General features: G+C 40.5%; 1 pseudogene; it reads left to right on the top strand.

Moving 5' to 3' along the window:
• The window catches only part of LOC136169415 (cysteine dioxygenase type 1 pseudogene), a 28,616-nt pseudogene extending 10,203 nt beyond the window's left edge, over nucleotides 1-18,413 (top strand).
• Nucleotides 18,414-20,305: the final 1,892 nt, after the last annotated feature.

Raw genomic sequence — 20,305 nt, 5'->3', positions numbered from 1 at the left:
ACCACCACACACCCCTCCCCATAAACGAGGAACTATTCTGCTCCAAGTAATCAGTACTGCCAAGCCTGAGAAATGCTCCTGGAGAGCAGGAACGCTCGAGCCGTGAGCGGAAGCTTGTGTGTTTAAGTCCTAGAAGGGTTGTTGTCTTGTTCTCCTTAAATAAACCCCCACTCAGAAATCATGTGACCCTTTAAACCATGCTCCTCACTCAAAAAGCATTTGGGCTTTAATCTTTTAACACTAGGTTGAACCAGAATGTTCTGTAACGTATTTTAGTGACTCAGGCAAGCGCTCTTTCAGGTCTGAGACCCGTCTCATCCTCCCATAGTCTCACAGAGCCCTGCAAAATATTCCCCTGGGCTGCCTCTCATCTTCGGCCACATTCCGTGGAGGGGTCCATGTGTGGGGTCTGCTCTCTGGCTTCTAACTTGCTGTGATTTCCGAGGCACTGTGTTGGCAGAGTTTGCTCATGACTCAGTTGTCTAGCTGTCATGGGTAACTCCCCAACCCCCGGATTCACATGATGAAGTCCTAACCGCCCAGTGCCTCACAACGTGGCTGTGTTTGGAGTTAAGGTCTTTAAACAGGTACTCTAGTCAAAGTTAGGCCATTAGGATGAACCTTAATATAATATGACTGGTGTCCTTCTAAGAGGAGATGAAGACACAGACAAGCACAGGGCAAAGACCCGCAGCATCAGGGTCATCTGAGAACTCGTTAAAAATGCAGATTCTCAAGCTCCATCTCAAACTTACTGAATCAGAAACTGGAGAGGTGGGACACAGCAATTTTATGTTTTTAAGAAGTCCTTCGAGAGAATCTGATACATTTTCAAATTTGAGGCTCTAGATGTGGCATCTTTGAGTCTCTGAGAATTCTTTTTGTTTCCAGCACAGTCTCTTCTGTCTCAAAGGACTCTCTGGTATCTAATTGTTGGAGTTCCTCCCCAGAGTGACATCCTATTCTTCCATTAAAACACCCTTCAACTGCTTTCCTATGGGGAGATCATCAGTAGGGTTCACAGATTTTAGGATGGAAAACTCAATTCTCAATCATCCTTCCATCAAAATCAGACCATTGGCTAGCTTATCCCCTGAAAATTATTTTTCCCTGACTAGGCTAGTAACCTATTTATACTTAGTTGCAACATTAAATGCACTTTTGTGTTATCACCAGGCTGCAAGTTCCAAATTTATGTACTTGATGAGAAAAGGAGTAGGGGAGAGGATCTTGTCTCAATAGTTTTAGATAAATAGTAATATTAATAGTTTCAAATTGTAAAGCATTTTCCAATGTACAAAACTCTCTTTACCTCCTGAAATGTTTGTGTCCTCATCTGTACAGCAGGAATTTAGAACTGGACATGGAACAATAGACTGGTTTCAAATAGGAAAAGGAGTACATCAAGGCTGTATATTGTCACCCTGCTTATTTAACTTATATGCAGAGTACATCATGAGAAACGCTGGGCTGAAAGAAGCACAAGCTGGAATCAAGCTTGGCGGGAGAAATATCAATAACCTCAGATATGCAGATGACACCACCCTTATGGCAGAAAGTGAAGAGGAACTAAAAAGTCTCTTGATGAAAGTGAAAGAAGAGAGTGAAAAAGTTGGCTTAAAGCTCAACATTCAGACAACTAAGATCATGGCATCTGGTCCCATCACTTCATGGGAAATAGATGCGGAAACAGTGGAAACAGTGTCAGACTTTATATTTTTGGGCTCCAAAATCACTGCAGATGGTGACTGCAGGCATGAAATTAAAAGACGCTTACTCCTTGGAAGGAAAGTTATGATCAACTTAGATAGCATATTAAAAAGCAGAGACATTACTTTGCCAACAAAGGTCCATCTAGTCAAGGCTATGGTTTTTCCAGTGGTCATGTATGGATGTGAGAGTTGGATTGTGAAGAAAACTGAACGCTGAAGAATTGATGCTTTTGAACTGTGGTGTTGGAGAAGACTCTTGAGAGTCCCTTGGACTGCAAGGAGACCCTACCAGTCCATCTTAAAGGAGATCAGTCCTGGGTGTTCATTGGAAGGACTGATGCTGAAGCTGAAACTCCAATACTTTGGCCACCTGTTGCAAAGAGTTGACTCATTGGAAAAGACCCTGATGCTGGGAGGGATTGGGGGCAGGAGGAGAAGGGATGACAGAGGAAGAGATGTCTGGATGGCATCACCGACTCAATGGACATGAGTAGGAGTAAACTCCGAGGGTTGGTGATGGACAGGGAGGCCTGGTGTGCTGTGATTCATGGGGTCACAAAGAGTCATACACGACTGAGCGACTGAACTGAACTGAACTGAATAGGGATTTTAAAACAAGCTCATGAGTTTGGATCCCCATTTCTCAGAAGGGAAACTGAGATTCAGAGAAATCACATGACACAAGCTGTGGGTCCTGCAAAGAGATTTTCTGATACCATCATTGAAAACAAGACAAATCCATTTGTTCCCACATTGTAGGTTTTTAGCACTAAGTAGGGATGGTCCAGCCACCAGGACCCTCACTTGACGTATGCCTGGGAGACAAATTATGTTTCTTACATCTTTGGTTGCTGATCCATGCCCTCACTAAAAATAACTGAATGTACAGCCCAGGGGGCCTGCTTTCAATTCTCTTCTGTAAATTAAAGAGGGGAGAAGACAGAGTTCTTATTGCAGCTAATTACGGCTAGAGTCAGTGGGAAAAATGAGTTGTGACAAAAGCCAACCATCAGTGGCAAGGTACTGTCTGCAGTGGGAGGACTTGGGAAGGCTGGTAATGCATGGCTGTGGAAAGCTCTGAAGATGAAGGTGGCTTTTTCTGTTACTGCTGGACACCTGCTCTAAAAAACCCAAGGACCCGGGGGGAAAACAGGCTCTGTCCACAAGTTGGAAAACTTTCTGTATTAGAATGTTGAACATTGTCTGATGCAAAAACTCTGGGGGGCTGCTACAGATGATTGACAATTCCCCCAAAAAAGAATGGAGATAGAGTCATGTGAAAGACTTGCAGGAAACTGGAGAACTCTGCTGAAACCTTGATACTTGAATGAGAAAGTTATGCATTTGTGTTTACATGTAGGTGCATGCCCCCACCGCCGCCTCTGTTTGTTAGTTGCTCAGTCGTGTCCAACTCTTTGCCACCCCTGGACTGTAGCCCGCCAGGCTCCTCTGTCCATGGGATTCTCCAGGCATGAATACTGGAGTGGGTTGCCATTCCCTTCTCCAGGGGCATATACATGCCTGTGTGAATGCACGTGTCTGGGCTCGTGTGATTATGTATGCATGTGTGTGTGTTTAATGTTTCTTTTTTATACCTTTTAAAAGCCCCACAGATGTTTGCGGGAGAGGATTTTAAGTGATATGTAAGCATGTCAGGTTGTCTTTGAGAAAACATAAAATTCTGGGAGCCATGGAAATTGTGATGGAATTTTCCTAGATTCTTAAAAGAAGTGAGTGCCAAAACTTAAGGTATAATTAGAATATGTTAAAGTATATTCTTGGCAACCACCTACTTAATAGGTATTTTATGTCTTTTTTTCCCTCCCTTTCAAGATGAGAGTCAATTGTTGGCCACCCCTTAGCATGTTGGCATAATTTGGATATATAACCTTACTCTGACCTCTGAAGACTGCCACCTTGGCCCTTTTGTTTTTCATTCTGAATGCACAAGTTATTGTTGCTTTTTGCAGTATAATGATATAACTAAAGCTCCAAATAAGTCACAATAATAATAATACAAGAGTGGACATTTATTTTCTACTATTCACTGGACATTGTTCTAAGACTTTATAGGTAATATCAACTTTAACTTCTACAGTTTAGAGGCAGACTGTACTTGCTTCTCTTTTTTTCTGAGTTCATTGTAATGAGGGCAGAAATAATCTTTTTAAAAGTATAAATCAGAGATTGAAAGCTGACAAATCAAGGTCTGGATTTTGCCAGTGAACGTATTTTGATTGACCTGCAAAGCGTTCATAAAAATATTATTTTCCAACATTTAAATACTGATTGTTTCTCATAAGAATTCATATCTCTGGCAGTTTTGAAAAAAGATCAGATATTTAACATTTCAGATATTTGACATTTCCTTCTCACAGGCCAGTGATTGGCTGAGGGTGGGTAATGACTGTATTTCCTTCTCACAGGTTAGTGATTGGCTTGGGGTGGGTAATGATTGCCATTTTAGATGAATAGTAGGTCTTCAACATTCTGCTACACAATTATTTTATCTTCCTCTAAAATGTTGAAGTACCTAGGGCTCGATCATGAGATCTCTTCTTTGTTCTATCTATACTCATCACTCTGTACTGACTCCCTGGGTAATTTCATCTAATCTCATGACTTTTAATCTTATTTCAATACAGATTAATCCAAAATTAATATTTTCATTCCAAAATACTCTGCTTTTCAGTAAATGTCCATTGGCAGATGAATGGATAAAGAAGATGTGGTACATAGATACAATGAAATATTATTCAGAATGAGTAATAAGAATAAAGGATTAAATAATGCCATCTGCAACAATGCCATGGATGGATCTAGAGATGATCATACTAAGTGAGAAAGAGAAAAAGAAATACCATATGATATCACTTATAGGTAGAATCTAAACAAAATGATACAAATGAAGTTATTTACAAAACAAAAACGGATTCACAGACATGTTACCAAAGGGCAAAGGTGGAGAGGGATAAATTAAGGGTCTGAGATACTATTGCATGCAAAATACATCAATGGCAAAGATCTGTTGTATAGCACAGTGGACTATATTCAATATCTTATAATGACCTATAATGGAAAAGAATCTGAGAAAGATTATGTATGTATATATGTATATATAATGTATGTATATAATATATAGTATACTATATATTATATATAATTAATATGATACATTATATATGTGTATATAATGTATGTATTTATATGTATAATGCATATATATAGTATATGTATATATAATGCATTTTGTATACATATATTTCTATATGTATATACATAATTATATAATAAATATTATATATCTGAATCACTGCGTATACCTGAAAATAATACATTGCAAATCAACTTTACTTCAATCTTATTTTATTTATTTATTTCATTTTTATTATTTATTTATTTATTTGTTTATTTTTCATTTATTTATATTACTTGGAGGCTAATTACAATATTGTAGTGATTTTTGCCATACATTGATATGAATCAGCCATGGATTTACATATGTTCCCCATCCTGAACCCTCCTTCAATTTTAAAAAATGCAAGTCAGTTCATGGCTCTACGTTGCTTAAAATCCTCCACTGACCCAGTTCACATAAAGAAAAGCCTCAGTTCAGTTCAGTTGCATAGTCATGTCTGACTCTTTGCGACCCCATGGACTGCAGCATGCCAGGCTTCCTGGTCCATCCTCTGCTTCCAGAGCTTGCTCAAATTCATGTCCATCGAGTAAGTGAATCCATTCAACCATCTCATCTTCTGTTGTCCTCTTCTCCTCCTGCCTTCAATCTTTCCCAGCATCAGGGTCTTTTCCAATGAGTCAGTTCTTTGTAGCAGGTGGCCAAAGCATTGGAGCTTCAGATTCAGCATCAGTCCTTCCAATGAATATTCAGGACTGATTTCCTTTAGGATGGACTGGTTGGATCTCCTTGCTGGCCAAGGGACTCGCAAGAGTCTTTTCCAACACCACAGTTCAAAAGCATCAATTCTTCGGCTCTTAGCTTTCTTTGTGCTCCAACTCTCACATCCATACATGACTTCTGGAAAAACCATAGCTTTGACTAGACCGACCTGTGTCAAGCAAAGTAATGTCTCTGCTTTTTAATACATTGTCTAGGTTTGTCATAACTTTTCTTCCAAGGAGAAAGCGTCTTTTAATTATATGACTGCAGTCACCATCTGCAGTGATTTTGGAGCCCCCCAGAATAAAGTCTGTCACTGTTTCTGTTGTTTCTCCATCTATTTGCCTTGAAATGATGGGACTGGATGTCATGATCTTCACTTTTGGAGTGTTGAGTTTTAAGCCAGCTTTTTCACTCGCCTCTTTCTCTTTCATCAAGAGGCTCTTTAGTTCCTCTTTGCTTTTTGCCATAAGGGTGGTGTCATCTGCATATCTGAGGTTATTGATATTTCTCCCGGCAGTCTTGATTCCAGCTTGGGCTTCATCCAGTCCAGCATTTCACATAATGTACACTGCATATAAGTTAAATAAGCAGGGTGACAATATACAGTCTTGACATACTCCCTTCCTGATTTGGATCTAGGCTGTTCCATGTCTGGTTCTAACTGTTGTTTCTTGACCTGCATACAGATTTCTCATGAGGCAGGTCAGGTGGTCTAATATTCCATCTCTTTAAGAATTTTCCACCGTCTTACTGAGCCATTACCTGAAAACCCATCATGTATTTCATTGTGTTGCATTCCTATCCCCTCTCCTGCTTTATTTTGATCCTTTGTGAAAATTATCGCCAGCTGAATTACTATATGTGTTTATTTTATTTAATTGTCTCTTTCTCTTTGAATTGTAATGTTGCTTTCCAAAGGCCAAAATGTTTTTTCCATTGCTATATCCCAAGTGATACAGTGGTACCTGATACTAAGTAGGTGCTCAACGAATATCTGCTAAATAAATGAATGAATGAATAAATAACTTGGCTCCAAGTAAAATGTTTTCAAGGTGAATGGAACAGATTCAAAGGAATAGATAAAAGAAGTAAGCGGCCAAAAAATACTCAAAATTGGATTAAGAAGGTATATATTTCTTTTCTCAACCTGAAATAACATTTATGTGCACTATTTGAAGTGAACATTCTTACAAACCAATAGTGTAAAGGGACACAGAAAAAAAATAGAGCTATGTTTAATAATGAATTTTTAAGTGTTGGCTTAAAAAATCATTGAAAGTTGGAGTTAATGTTAAATGGACCAGGCTTTAGCTGATACCAAACTTTAAAAGTCACATGCTTAAAGAACCTCTTCTGGGAACATTACTTTCACTTTCTTGCACTAGCTCAGTGGACTGGATCTCTCCCAGGAAGAGCAGCATCAACATCAGTGGAACTGGTTAGACATGTAGATTCTCAGACCCCACCCCAGATTGCTGCGTCAGAAAAAAGATGACAAATGAGAACAGGCTGTATGTCACAGGGAACTCTACCTAAAGCACCATAGTGACCAGGGTGGGAAGTCAGTCCACAAGGGAAGGGATGCATGTGTGTGCGTGGCTGACTCACTCTGCTGCATGGTGGAGACTAGCATAACACTGTAAAGCAACTATGCTCCGATAAAAATTAATTTTAAAAAAGGAAGTCCTGGGTAGGGTTCAGAAATTTGCATTTCCATGAGTCCTCCAGGTGATTCTGACACACGTGAAAGTCTGAGACCCGTGGCTGGCTATAACCAGCTCTGGCTCTCCAAGGGACACACTGCTTCCCTGCCGTGCTCCCACGTGGAAACTGTATTCCAGTTGCTTTCTTTAGACCACTGGCTGGAAGTGAGCTAGTGGCCTCGTTTTTAAGCCTCCTTGCCTCTCAGGCCGTTTCACTCCCTTCTCTGACAATGGAAACATACACGCGCGTGCACACACACACTGGGGTTATCAGACCAGACTTATTATCCATTGTACCTTCTCATTTGATATCATCCTTGTCTTCTACCTCGTGCACAAACAAGGTATGCTTTTGCCATTCCAAAAACAAAACACGGCTTCCCTGACGGCTCAGTGGGAAAGAATCTGGCTGCCAATGCAGGAGAAACAGGGCCGATGCTTAATCAGAGAACCCACACGTCCCAGAGCAACCAGGCCTGTGTCCATAACACTGAGCCTGTGCTGTAGAGTCTGGGAGCGACAACTACAGAAGCCCACGTGCTCTAGAGCCTGTGCTCTGCAAGGAGAAAGCCACCACAGTGAGAAGCTCACACCCTGCAGCTAGAGAGTAGCCCCCCTTGCCACAACTAGGGAAAAGTCCATGCAGCAATGAAGACCCAGAATAGCCCATAAATAAAATTACAAAAAACAAAATAAAAATTTGAAAATTCTCTCATGAGCTTCTTTCCCTTCAAGTCATTCTCCCATTTCTCAACTTACTTTTATAGCAGAACTTAAAATGAATTCTCTTAAAACTCTCCTTTTTCTTTTGAACCCACTAAATCTGGCTTTTTACTGACACCACTTTACTAAAACTGCTTTTATCAAGGTCATTCCACTGTGCTACATCCAATGAGCAGTGTTTAGTCCTTCTCATACAGTTCTTCTCTGAGTACTGACCACTTCCCTATTCTATCTATGCCCATTTTACATCTAATACCACGGCTTTATATACCAATAAAGAATCTGCCTGCAATGCCATAGACCCGAGTTTGATCCCTGGGTCAGAAAGATCCCCTGGAAAAGGGTATGGCTACTCACTCCAGTATTCTTGCCTGGAGAATCCCGTGGACAGAGGAGCCTGCAGACTACAGTCCATGGGATAGCAAAGAGTCAGACATGACTGAGCGACTAACACTTTCACATTCATATATTGATGACTCCCAAATTTGTATCTCTAGATCCAAATGGTACCCTAGCTCTAGAGCTCAAAACTATATCCAAATGTCTGCTTCCCGTGTCCATTTTGGTGATTAACAGGCATCTTGAAATTAACATATCCCAAACCAATTGCCTATATGTTCCCTCCCAGACCTACTTCTTTACATTCTTATCTCAGTTGATTGATTATAACTCCATTCTTCCAGTTGCTTAGACCAAAAACCCTGATAACATTTACACTTCTTTCTCTTTCATGTCACATGCAAAGCAACGAACAGCAAACATCGTTGGCTCCATTTTCAAAATACATCCAGAATTTGATTGCTTAGATTCTTCCTCCAGAGCTCTTACACTGGTCCAAGCCACAATCATATCCTGCCTGGATTGCGTGGTGAGCTCTTAAATGGTCTGACTTTTTCACTTATTCCCGGTGAGTCCATTTCAGCACAGCACTGGCCTGATCCTGCTAAGCCCAAGTCAGATCTCTACTCTTTTACCCAGATCCTTTCAGTGATTGCCCCGCCAGGCCAGAGTGCAGAGCAAAGCACTTATGATTGAAGGGGTCCACCGTGATCAGCCCAACATTAAGTTTTTGATCTAAATTCCTGCTCACTCTCTCCTTGGCTCCCTGGCCTTTTTGCTATTTTCTTTCTTCCTTCCTTTCTGAAAAGTTTTGCTTGTTTGGACACACCATGCAGCATGTAGGATCTTAGTTTCCTGACCAGGGATTGAACCCGTGCCCCCTGCAGTGGAAGTGTGGAGTCTTAACCACTGGACCCCAGGGAATTCCCATCTTTCCCGTTTTCTTAAACACTTGATAGGCGCATTCCCACTTCTGGTCTCTGCCTTGCAGTAACTGCTGCCTTTGCCTGGACTATTTCCTTGCAGTTTTCTGCATTCCTCTCTCTCACATCCCCCAGGGTCACAATTCCTTGTCTAACATTTTAATTCTCTCGGATAGCTTCTCTCTCCCTTCCATTTATTTATAACACAAACTTTGTAACTTAGCACCATATGGGATATGGTATATTTTATTCATCTGTGTTGTTCATTGTCTCTCTTCCACACTAGACTATTAACTTTGTGAAAGTAGAAATTTGTGTCTCTTTTGCTCTTCCCCAGCACCTAGAGCAGTGCCTGGAGTGTAGTAGACACTGAATATCTCTTTACTGAGAAATGAGTGAACTAAAACTTAAGCTCATAATTTCAAAAAGAGCATCTGTACTCATCCTCAGGCTGAAAGGATAATATAAAACTCTTGCATTTTTAATGGAAAAAAATGTATAAATATTCTTATGATGACTTTGTTAAGGCCTGTCCCTCCTCCCACTTGATTCTGAGTAGCATGAAGACGGGAACTGAGTCTCATTTTCTCGCAGTTGTCCAGGAGCAACTGTGACAATGAGGCTTGTGCTCTGGACATAAAGTTAAATTGGGGTAGGGCACATCAAGCAATCAAGATACATAATATTTTCATACAATGCTTTTAAAATGTCAAGATGTAAAAATCTGATGAATAGCATACCAAATTTTTAAATAAAAATAGGATTAGTATTCCTGACTGTCTTTAGCTTCAGTCTCAAATTTGGCTTCACTTGGTGCTAATTTTGCCTTTTTTACCTTCATTTATATATATTGATTTGATTGATTGACGACAGCATGGCACATAGTAAGTGTAGGTTGCTTTCGTTATTAATGCCAAAGCACAAAGGAAGGTCTCTAAGAGGTAGGTTTCTCATACTCTGCATCTTTGCTGGACTTCATTTCCTTGTTCATGCAGCAAATGGTTATCAGGTAGCAAAAGGTTATGTGTGTGTGTGTGTGTGTGTGTGTGTGTAATAATTTATTAATTTAAACATTCCCCACACACTATAAACTGTTATTTCTGCTATCATCCCCATTTTACAGATGTGGAAATTGAGGTCGAGAGAGATGACATGATTTGAGTGACTTCATAGTAAGTGGCAGCTCTAGGCTTGATAGTGGCAGATCTTCTGTGGATAGGAAGTCTGATAGTCTGCACGGCACCAGGATACATTCCAGGAAAAGGGAATCTAAGCAAATTCCTTTTACTCTTATAGAGCAAGTTCACACAGACACCAAAATAAATCATGAAAACCTAGGAAAAAACAGATGTCACGATCTAAACACTAGGCTAGGGAAACTAATGTGGAATTGTTTTATGAAGCCTGTGAAACATATGGAACATGTTACAAAGCAGGGTCATTAGGTTTTTTTTTTTTTTTAAGTACAGTTGGCTTCAGGAACCAGGGTGTAGTATAGAAGAAAGAAGAGTGAAGGAAGGAGGTAAATTATCCTACCCTCTACAGTAACAGAGACGATTGCTCTGATAGTTTCCTTATCATTATATACCTTTTAAAATGCTTTTTCCCTGTGAGAAATAACTCACGGTGCCCTTACGGGAATGCTGGCAGTCCATTTTGCTCTAAATGGTTTTGTATATAATAGGTAGGATCCCAGGTGGGGATTACGTGCTAGAGATTATTTGTAAGTCACTCATAGCAAACACCATTGGTGTTAGCCATACTAATTTGGAATAGTGTTTCAAGGCTGTTGTTGACGTTTATCATCAGAAAGGTGGCTTACCATTTAAAATGTGTGAACAAGTTTTCAGGAAATAACATTAACACATTTAAGTGAATATCATCGCTACGCCATTATTAAAAGCAACATCTCCCCTTGTTTTGTGCAAAATAGTGAATTTTTATCGCATTTGGTGAATATTGGCAGTTACATAAGTAAATCTTTGAGAGATGGGTTAAGGGTGAATAATGTGAGAGGCCTGTAGGTCTGGTCCAGGCTTCTATCAAATTACTGTTCTTGTCCCCTTTCCTAGTGCATGTGAGGTTTCTGTGTGCGCTACCCATGTGGCTCAGACGGTAAAGAATCTATCTTGTAATGCAGGAGACCCGGCTTCAGTCCCCAGGTTGGGAAGACTCTCTGGAGAAGGAAATGGCCACCCACTGCAGTATTCTTGCCTGGAGAATTCCATGGACAGAGGAGCCTGATGGACTACAGTCCACAGGGTCGCAAAGAGTCAGACATGACTGAGCAACTAACACTTTTTGTGCTTGCAGGCTCTGTCTTAAAACAAGTTGCAAAATATTTGGGTAGTGACATGGTTTTGAATTCCAGGCGCTTAGATGACAACTTCTGATTTCCCTCTGCCCTTCTCAAAAGTCATCAGCAAAGTGGGCTCCACCTGGACTTGAAGCCACAGGCTTCCCCTCCTGATCTCTTAAGCTGTTCACCCTGGCAGACCAGAAAAAAATAAGAAAATAAAAGTGCATCCACCCCCAGGCTCTGAGTGGAATTTTATATTCTGATCTGACTCCTTTTAAGAGGTGTTGAAATAAAGTCAGATTTTTTTTACTTCCCTTTTACGTGATTTTCTGGGGCTCTTTGAAGTCCCGGAGCGGACCGACAGCTTTACTTAGTTGTTTTTATGAGACCTTGTAAGTGCCGTCCTCCTGAGCTGTTTTGTTCTGTGTGTTCTTGAGAGCAGAACTCATTGCTTTTTGGTGTATGTGAGGAATGATCCTTGTCCTAAATCACCGAACGCTTCATTGGAAATAAAGAGGCGTTTTAAAGTTGTGATTTCACATAAAAAGAGTCTTCTCCAGCAGCACAATTTGAAAGCATTAATTCAGTACTCTATGTAATATAGATAACTAATAAGGACCTACCGCATAGCACAGGGAACTCTACTTAGCCTGTAAAGACCTAAATGGGAATAGAATCTAAAAAAGAGTTGATATATGTGCATGTATAAATGACTCATTTTGCTGTACGGCAAAAGCTAACAACATTGTAAATCAAGTGTACCCCAGTAAAAATTTTTAAAAATAATAGTTATTTCAAAAGATGGGGGAGCAACATAGCCCCGAAGCATCATTTTCTAATGTCAACTATAATCATTTGCTACCTCTCCATAGGCAGAAAAGAGTCAGAGAACAGAGACCAGACTTCTTTGATATTTCTGAAGTCAAGCATAGAAGCTTGAGAGAAAACACTGGATTTATCATACTGTTCCTATTAGGCAATATCATGATGAATTACAGTCTAATGTTACAAGAGGGCTGAAGCAATGAGCATGACAGGTTTGTTAAATCACTCTCCTATCAATCAGTTCTGTGACCTTCAGCAAGACACTTAACTTTTCTGGGACTTGAGCTTTTCTTTTTCTCCAATTCTTTTCTTCTACCTATGCAAGAAGAAATTTAAAAGTTCACAGATAAAATTTCATTCATTTGTTCATTGAACATTTGTATTGATCATCTACTTTTGTGCCAGACTGACCACAGGGTACCAATGATTTAGCGCCCAGCAAAGTAAAACTTGGTTGCGACACCGTTGGAGTTTACACTCTAGTGGGAAGACGTAGGCATTATTCAAAAATCATAAAAAGAAAAATGTATAAATATAATAACTTTAAAGAGTTAGGTGAAATGCTTTGAGCCTTGCAAGCATTTTAAAGGGAGAATTGAGCTAGTCCACCATGAGTATTCTATTTTATACAAGGGATAGTTTAGGAAAAAGAAAATGTTTATGACAAGATTTTTTCAGTCAAAAACAGTTTTATTGAGTCACACAGAGGAAATCATATATCTTTATTTCATGCTATGAAGAAAAGCAATTTGGTGATTATATAAGAACTCCTTGAAGGTAGAAACCCAGTTTTGTAGAGAGAAGCCAAGCTTCTAAGGACTGAGTATAGATGAACTTCTGTGTGAGTGAGCAAATGGGATACGTTTGTGAACAGGCTTGAAGGTGTAGGATAAGAAGAGGGAATGGGTGAGTGGAGAGAGCAAGATGACAGATAAGGGGCAGAATGAGAGGTACCCCTACCAGGCTTCCCAGGTGGCACAGTGGTAAAGAATCCGCCTGCCAATGCAGGAAATGCAAGAGACATGGGTTCAATCCCTGGGTGAAGAAAGATCCCCTGGAGGAGGAAATGGCACCCCACTCCAATATTCTTGCCTGGAAAATTCCATGGACAGAGGAGCCTTGTGGGCTACAGTCCATGGGGTCACAGAGTCGTACACGACTGAGTGACTGATACCTCCCCATGCCCCCAAATCCTTTAAGTCTTAAAGCTATTCAACCCACATAGTGTTTCCACAGAAATTGATTTAGAGGTTGGACTTGGCGATTCTAGGTAATAAGCCAACAAACAGAGATCCTAAACTGTCAGGAATCTGCAAAAAGTGAAGCTGGGGACTCTTTGGACTTCACTAAGGTTAAGTTCAATAAGATTTCTGTGAGGCAATAGGATTCAGCAAATATCAGTGTTATACTCCGTGTTCGGTTATATGCTATATTAAATAGAAGACTGCCAAAGAGAAATTTTGCACTGTTTTTTTGCTACTAAAATGGTATCTGCTATCTCCAGTGACTGTACTCACATCCTCTGAGCCTCTCTCTCTGTGGCTTCGGTTCACCTCGTGATATCTTCTGTTATGTGCACATTTCTTTCCATAGCCCCTGGTGGAAACCTGCTTTCTCAAGGATTTGAATGTACTTGGAAATTGGGAGTGTATCACTTCCAGGAGCATTCTTTATGGAGTGTGGGAACAGATGGATAAATTCATCCCCAGGGGGATAGTTCTAAGATACATTAATATACTTTTTATAAACCCTCCTGCAAGAACAAGCCCCAGTAGTCCACAGAAGTGACCTCAAAAATTAGCTTTTCCCTCCTCTTTAACTTTCCCTCTTCCCTCTCTCCTTCTTCTAAGGCTTGCTCCTCATATCAGGACACAAGTCCACATATCAGGATCTGCTTTTGTAGGGAGCACTAAAGATAAAAATATGTGCATATTTGAAAAGAAGAATATGGACGCTGCTCTCTTTTTCTCCATTCCTGGGTTTGTTTATGCCTTTGTGAATTCCAAAGTACTATTATGATTGCATTTTATCCTTGAAATGGTTCTTAGAAAAAGAATTTTTATTATCCCCATTGTCCAGGTGGAGAAATTAACACTCAAAGCAAAGAAGTAAGAAGGTAGCTGGCTCAGAGTTGCAGTTTTGCCCACATAGAACTAAAATCGGTTATTCCACAGTCACATTCTACACATGGATGGCTACCGTGTGCTGGGTCCCGGGCCAGCCGCTGGTCCTTGTTCTTCTTTCCTCTGGATCTCCTTTCCAGATCTTTGTAGGATCTCTCTTCTACTTAGGCTGATCTAGGCCTGATCCAGAAGAGAAGGGCACTCCCTCCAGCATCTGGAAGGACCGGTGGATGGCATACTAAGATCACTGTCTTCTTGAAGTTGCTCTTGTCCCAGTGGCCCAGAGATATAGCTCCTCATCCTTGGCTTCAGGGGTATCTTTATGGACTTCCTTTCACTCACCACTCTCAGCCAAATGGCCCAGGACCAACAATTCTGAAAAGATTCCTCTTTGAAAAGTTTGCCTTGATGGCTTTTCTTCCTGATCTCTCTGCTTAGTAAGTTCTGAAAAGTTGTGATTGAAATTATTTTATAGGATTTATCTCAAGGCTGTATCGTCCATGATCTCTCCTCAGTGTTTTGAAGTGTGTTGACTCTTAGATAGGCCTTGAATGCATATGAAATTATCCTTCCCCCACAGACAGCAATGAATCAACTACAAATGGTCTGATTTCTGAAACGATCCCTAAGGCTGACATAAGAAAAAGATACTGATCAGGATCAATAATGCTGGACTATCAATCCACAAATTAATATGCATGCCTTGATTTAGAATTGGGAAATAAGAAGGATAAAATCAAGATCATTTAAGCATCTGTATTGTTTTGCTATGTATATTATAAAAGTATACTGCAAATGGCATTAGACATTTGCCTTATTTCCTACCCAACATGAAATAAAATAGCACACATAGAAAAACTGTTCAATGGACATTAATCTTAAAATATGCCTCTGCTATTAGCAGAGTAGCTAAAACAGATTTTTGGTTTCAGGCTTCATAACATTTAAGAGAAAAGTATTTTAAGCTGAAAAATGTCTTAAGCTAAAAGTCTCCACGGTACTTGTTTCATTTATATAGAATTCTGAGAGTCTGAAACCCCACTTTCCTAAAGGATTAGTGTTCTTAATGATCATTTTCCAAAATTTATAGCTGCTATTTTACAAAGTTCATATTTATTACTTTGTGTAAAACTTTTTTTTTTCCACTAGCAAAGAACAAAACAAAACCATAAAGAGCAAACAAAAATTCTAGGGTTTATAAATTCTTTATGACTTAAATATCTTATGTCATAATGTCACCATAGAGTACTTAGGGATTTTATGTGGTATGGAACTTTGTATGGAATAGTAAAAGGAAGTAAATTATCATAGGTTTTAATTTTTCATATATATATCTATATATATATCAAACTGTGTTTGTATAATTATATATATATAGTATATATAAAATTATGCACATATATACATGCACAGATGTCTTCCCCTGGATTCCCTTGAAAACTGAACGTAACAAAAGGCTGTGGTGCTAATGCTTTTTTGGAAAGAGAACTCCAGGGTAAGGACTTCCTTGGTGGTCCAGTGGTTAAGAATCTGCCTTCCAATGCAAGGGATGCAGGTTCAAGTCCTGGTCAGGGAACTGAGATTCTCACATGCCTTGAGGCCTCTGAGTCCATGCACCACAAGTATTGAGCTTGCACACCCCCAGTAGACAGCCTGAATTCCACTGTCTTCAGAGTCCATATGTTCTGGAGCTTGTGCACCTAAGCTAAGACCTGATGCCGCCCAAAATAAATGAATAAATAAGTTAAAAAAAAAAAGAATTCCAAGTTAACTAGAGTGAAGAAAAGGGCAAGTGTGGCAGCGAACAATGGGAAGCACATTCAAGCTGACATGTTAGCGTACTGACCACTGCTCCACAAAGAGCCACAATGAGACGTGGCCATGCCATCAGCTCTGCACCTGCTTGGCCGTATGTGGTATTGCTCACCCAGATGGCACGGCCAAACCTTGTATCTCCTACAGCCCATCTCAGGGAAGAAGCGAGATGACATTTATCTACCTGCCCTCTTTCATCTTCTGTTTCTTGTTGGTCGCAGATGGACTCGTGAGAGTTGATTCACATACACTTAGAAAGTTCTATCACCTGGTCCCTTCAGCAGCTTTGGGGAAGCCATCACACTCTATGCAATGTGTGCTCCTGGAAGTGGTGAAAGGAACCAGGGGCTCCATATATTTTCGCTTGTTTGGCCTCAGGTACAAAATCACACATCAGACCCACAAGTAGCTCTCAGGGTCAGAAACTGGATTGAGGAAGTTGCCGAGGGCCTGGGAGTCAGGTGACATCAAGAGAATATAGATAGGAGGATAAAAGGTGATAATACAATGTCAGTTAGTCAATCTCAGATGCAGCAGTAGTACCAACATAATATATAATGCATCCTCAAATCTCTGCACTAAAGAAAGAGAAAGAAGTATGTATAAGCTTGTACAGAATACAATGTGAAAATATGCCAAGCTTTGGAATGGGTGTTTATATTTTCTGAGATCCAAGTGAAAAGTCTGAAAACAGAGTAATGAAGATTTATTGGGAGATTTGGTTTAGGAAGCTAAAGAAAACCATCTTTACCTGTCATCCTCTCTTTCATCTCTTGGATTAACCACTTACAGTAAAAATTTGTCTGGAAATAGACAGGATAGTTCTTCCAAACAATGCCAAGTATTGGATGCCTAGTAAGGGCTGTCTCCTCAGAGCAGAAGAAATAGATCTTTGGATTTTAAACAGCTTCCCACTAGGCAGCCTGTAGAATAAACAAAAAGAGGTAGGAAGCCAACAATACAAGTGGAGAAGTTGAATCAATAAGCTTCAAATTCAGAAAATGGCAGTGTGAGTAACAATCTTTCAGATAAACAAGGCCGAGAATTATAAGTGCTTAATTTATATGTATTTTCTAGGTACTGTGGGAAGAGATCTATATAGGAAAACATGCGTTCTAGAAATCAACAAGATGAGGGTTCAGAATAAAAATATTAGAGCAATACTCTTATGAACAGAAAGTCATTATGTAGTAAAGTGTCATGAGCAAGTTGATTTTAAAAAATACCTAAGGGGCAGGTGTGGTCCCTAAACGTGTGAGCAGCGCATGCATACCCAGATCTACCACAGCGGGTGTCTTGGCGAGGGTTTCTTTATACTGTGGCCCTCGTGTGTCTAGGGCTTTTGTGTCTTTGTGTAACTGACTAGCTAGCAGCTAGGGACATTGCCTCCCTGCCCCCTCCCCAGCTCGCTCAGCTCCTCCATTGCAGCCCAGCAGCGAGACAGTTTGGCAAGGGATGGAGCCGGCAGACTGAGGTGCTAAAGCCACACGCCCTGCCCTGGCCAATCTGATCGGCCTCCCACGCCAGCTCTTCAGACCTGCAGGCGAGCAGGTCAGTATGGAGGACATGCAGGCGTTCTCGGAAGTCTGTGAGAGCAAACCCCGCTGAGGGGGCAGTGTATGCCAGGTTCGACCAGTACAAGTGGACCTGAAACCTGGAGAATCAAGGAAATGGAAAATTTAATCTCAGGATGCTATGGGTGATAGACAAGGCAGCAGTATCCAGGATTGCACTGACTCCCTCTGATTTCTGAACATGCTGCAGGGAAATCTAAAAGAGACATTATTCTTCAAACTTCAAATCAAGAAGTTTGAATGAATCTTGAGGGAAAACCAGTGTGCCTACATCAATGATTCCATTGGCTTACATTGAGTACAGGGTATCAGCCATACAGAACCTCCCCCGAGCCTTCACTTGAACAGTTCGCCATTTGATACCTACTATGCCTTTGATCAAAGAACAGGATGTAAAGACAGTCACCATGGCATTCCATAGCAACTCTGGAATCAGGACTCCACTCACAACTTAAGGATCACTGGAGAGTGACTAAAGAGTACCAAACCCTCAGAGATTTTACTTTAAGCTCCATGAAACTTTTGCCTCGGAAAAGGTCTCCCACCATTTGCTCTCCAGTAATAAACTTTACAAGGCCAATACTTAGATCATTAATACTGTAAAGCAGATGTTAATTATAAGGCATTAACTAAGCAAATAGTGCCCTGAGCTATTATAGAAGAAAAAAATCCCACTAAAGATAAAAAAGCTTGTGATTTTAAAATACCAAATCAGGTGTGCCACTGGGTTTTACTCTCAAAACCCACTGGAACCATACTGTGAATGTCGACGAAGGGTTTCGTAGTTTATGGAAATGCTTTAGTCTCTGAATTGTAATTAGCAATAAATAAATGTCATACAAGACATCAAACCACTTGTCTAGCTACTTGAAGGACTAAACGTAGATGTCTTCAATATGCTTTATATGTTCTTAATATTTGAAGAGAGTTTTTTACATCTGTGCATTTTAGTTTTCCAGTATTATTTTACAAATACCTGTTATATAAATAATAGAGTATTGTAGATAGAGAAACTTAAGGCACATTGCCATTTCGTAATGAAATGAAGGGCCGAAGATTTAGAAAAGTACATGTACCCAAACCCACAACAAACCAAAATTAGACACTCATGTCTATTTTGTGTCCAGTGGTCAAACTTTGTACCGCTGCCAGAATTGCCAAATAATTGTAATAAAATGGATCTGAACATAAAAAAAATAAGGGGCAATTAACTTTGGGGTGGGATTCTAGAAGTGCCCATTAGAATTCTAGATACAGAACACAAAAATGCAAACTTTTAAAATGTAAAAGCATTCAGGAGGTAAAAGTATCTTTGTGGTGGTTGGTGGTTTTGTTGCTAAATCGTATCTAAGTCTTGTGACCCCACAGAATGTGGCCTGCCATGTTCCTCTGACCATGGGATTTCCCAGACAAGAATATTGGAGTGGGTTGCCATTTCCTTCTCCAGGGAATCTTCCTGACCCAGGGATTGAACCTGTGTCTCCTGCATTGCAGGTGGATTCTTTACCACTGAGCCACCAGGGAAAGCCAAAAATATCTTTAGGAACCTCTTAACTATGTGTTTGATACTCTAGGAAGATCTAACAATCTATACATTATTTATATTCTGGTGGCAAACCACTTATAATTTGTTAATGTTAATATATATATTTGGAACGTCTGTTAGAGATTGCTCCATAGACATGAAACCTCTATAGCTGGAGTTTCACATTTATGGCCTGTGGGCAAATCATGCCTACTGATGTTTTTCAAAGTACTTTCAAAATTAGGAACAATCATTATAAAGTTTTAGTGTCTGGCCATATTAAGTGCGCAATCGTTCACGGCTGATACTGGTTGGAGGTGAGTGTAGCAAGTGTGCCCTTGACACGGGTGCTCTTCTGTTGCCTCATTTTCATGACTATTCTATTGAATAAGCTTCCCTGTCTCCTGTGGATGATTGCATCTGTAACTGTGCTCCTCCTCAAAGAACCACCTTGAAGAATATTAACCTGGAGAGAGTTCCCCCGAGTGTCCGTCTTTGTGACTCTTAGCGCCTGCTGGCCTGGTTCATCGCGGTTGCTGGCTCCCTTTGGCTCTCAGGCGTTCCTCATGCCATCTCCGGCCGCCCCTCCAACCTCATCTCTCTCACAGGTGCCGTTTGGGTGTGTTGCCTGTGCATTCTTAGGCCACTGTCCACCCACTTCAATTTGGGATTTGGCTTTCCTCCTCTCTCGGTGCTGAAAGCTGATTCTAATCTCACAGGTCGAGGCATCCCAATGTTGTGTGTGCGCTCAGTCACTCGGGCGTGTCCAGCACTTTGAGCCCTGTAGATGGCAGTCCATGGGCTTGTCCTGGCAAGAAGACTGGAGTGGGTTGCCATTTCCTC

This window comes from Muntiacus reevesi, chromosome 5 (genome assembly GCF_963930625.1).
Source record: "Muntiacus reevesi chromosome 5, mMunRee1.1, whole genome shotgun sequence".
Classification (NCBI taxonomy): Eukaryota; Metazoa; Chordata; class Mammalia; order Artiodactyla; family Cervidae; genus Muntiacus; species Muntiacus reevesi.
The sequence above is the reverse complement of the archived record's forward strand: the minus strand, read 5'-3'. Positions and strand labels throughout refer to the sequence as shown.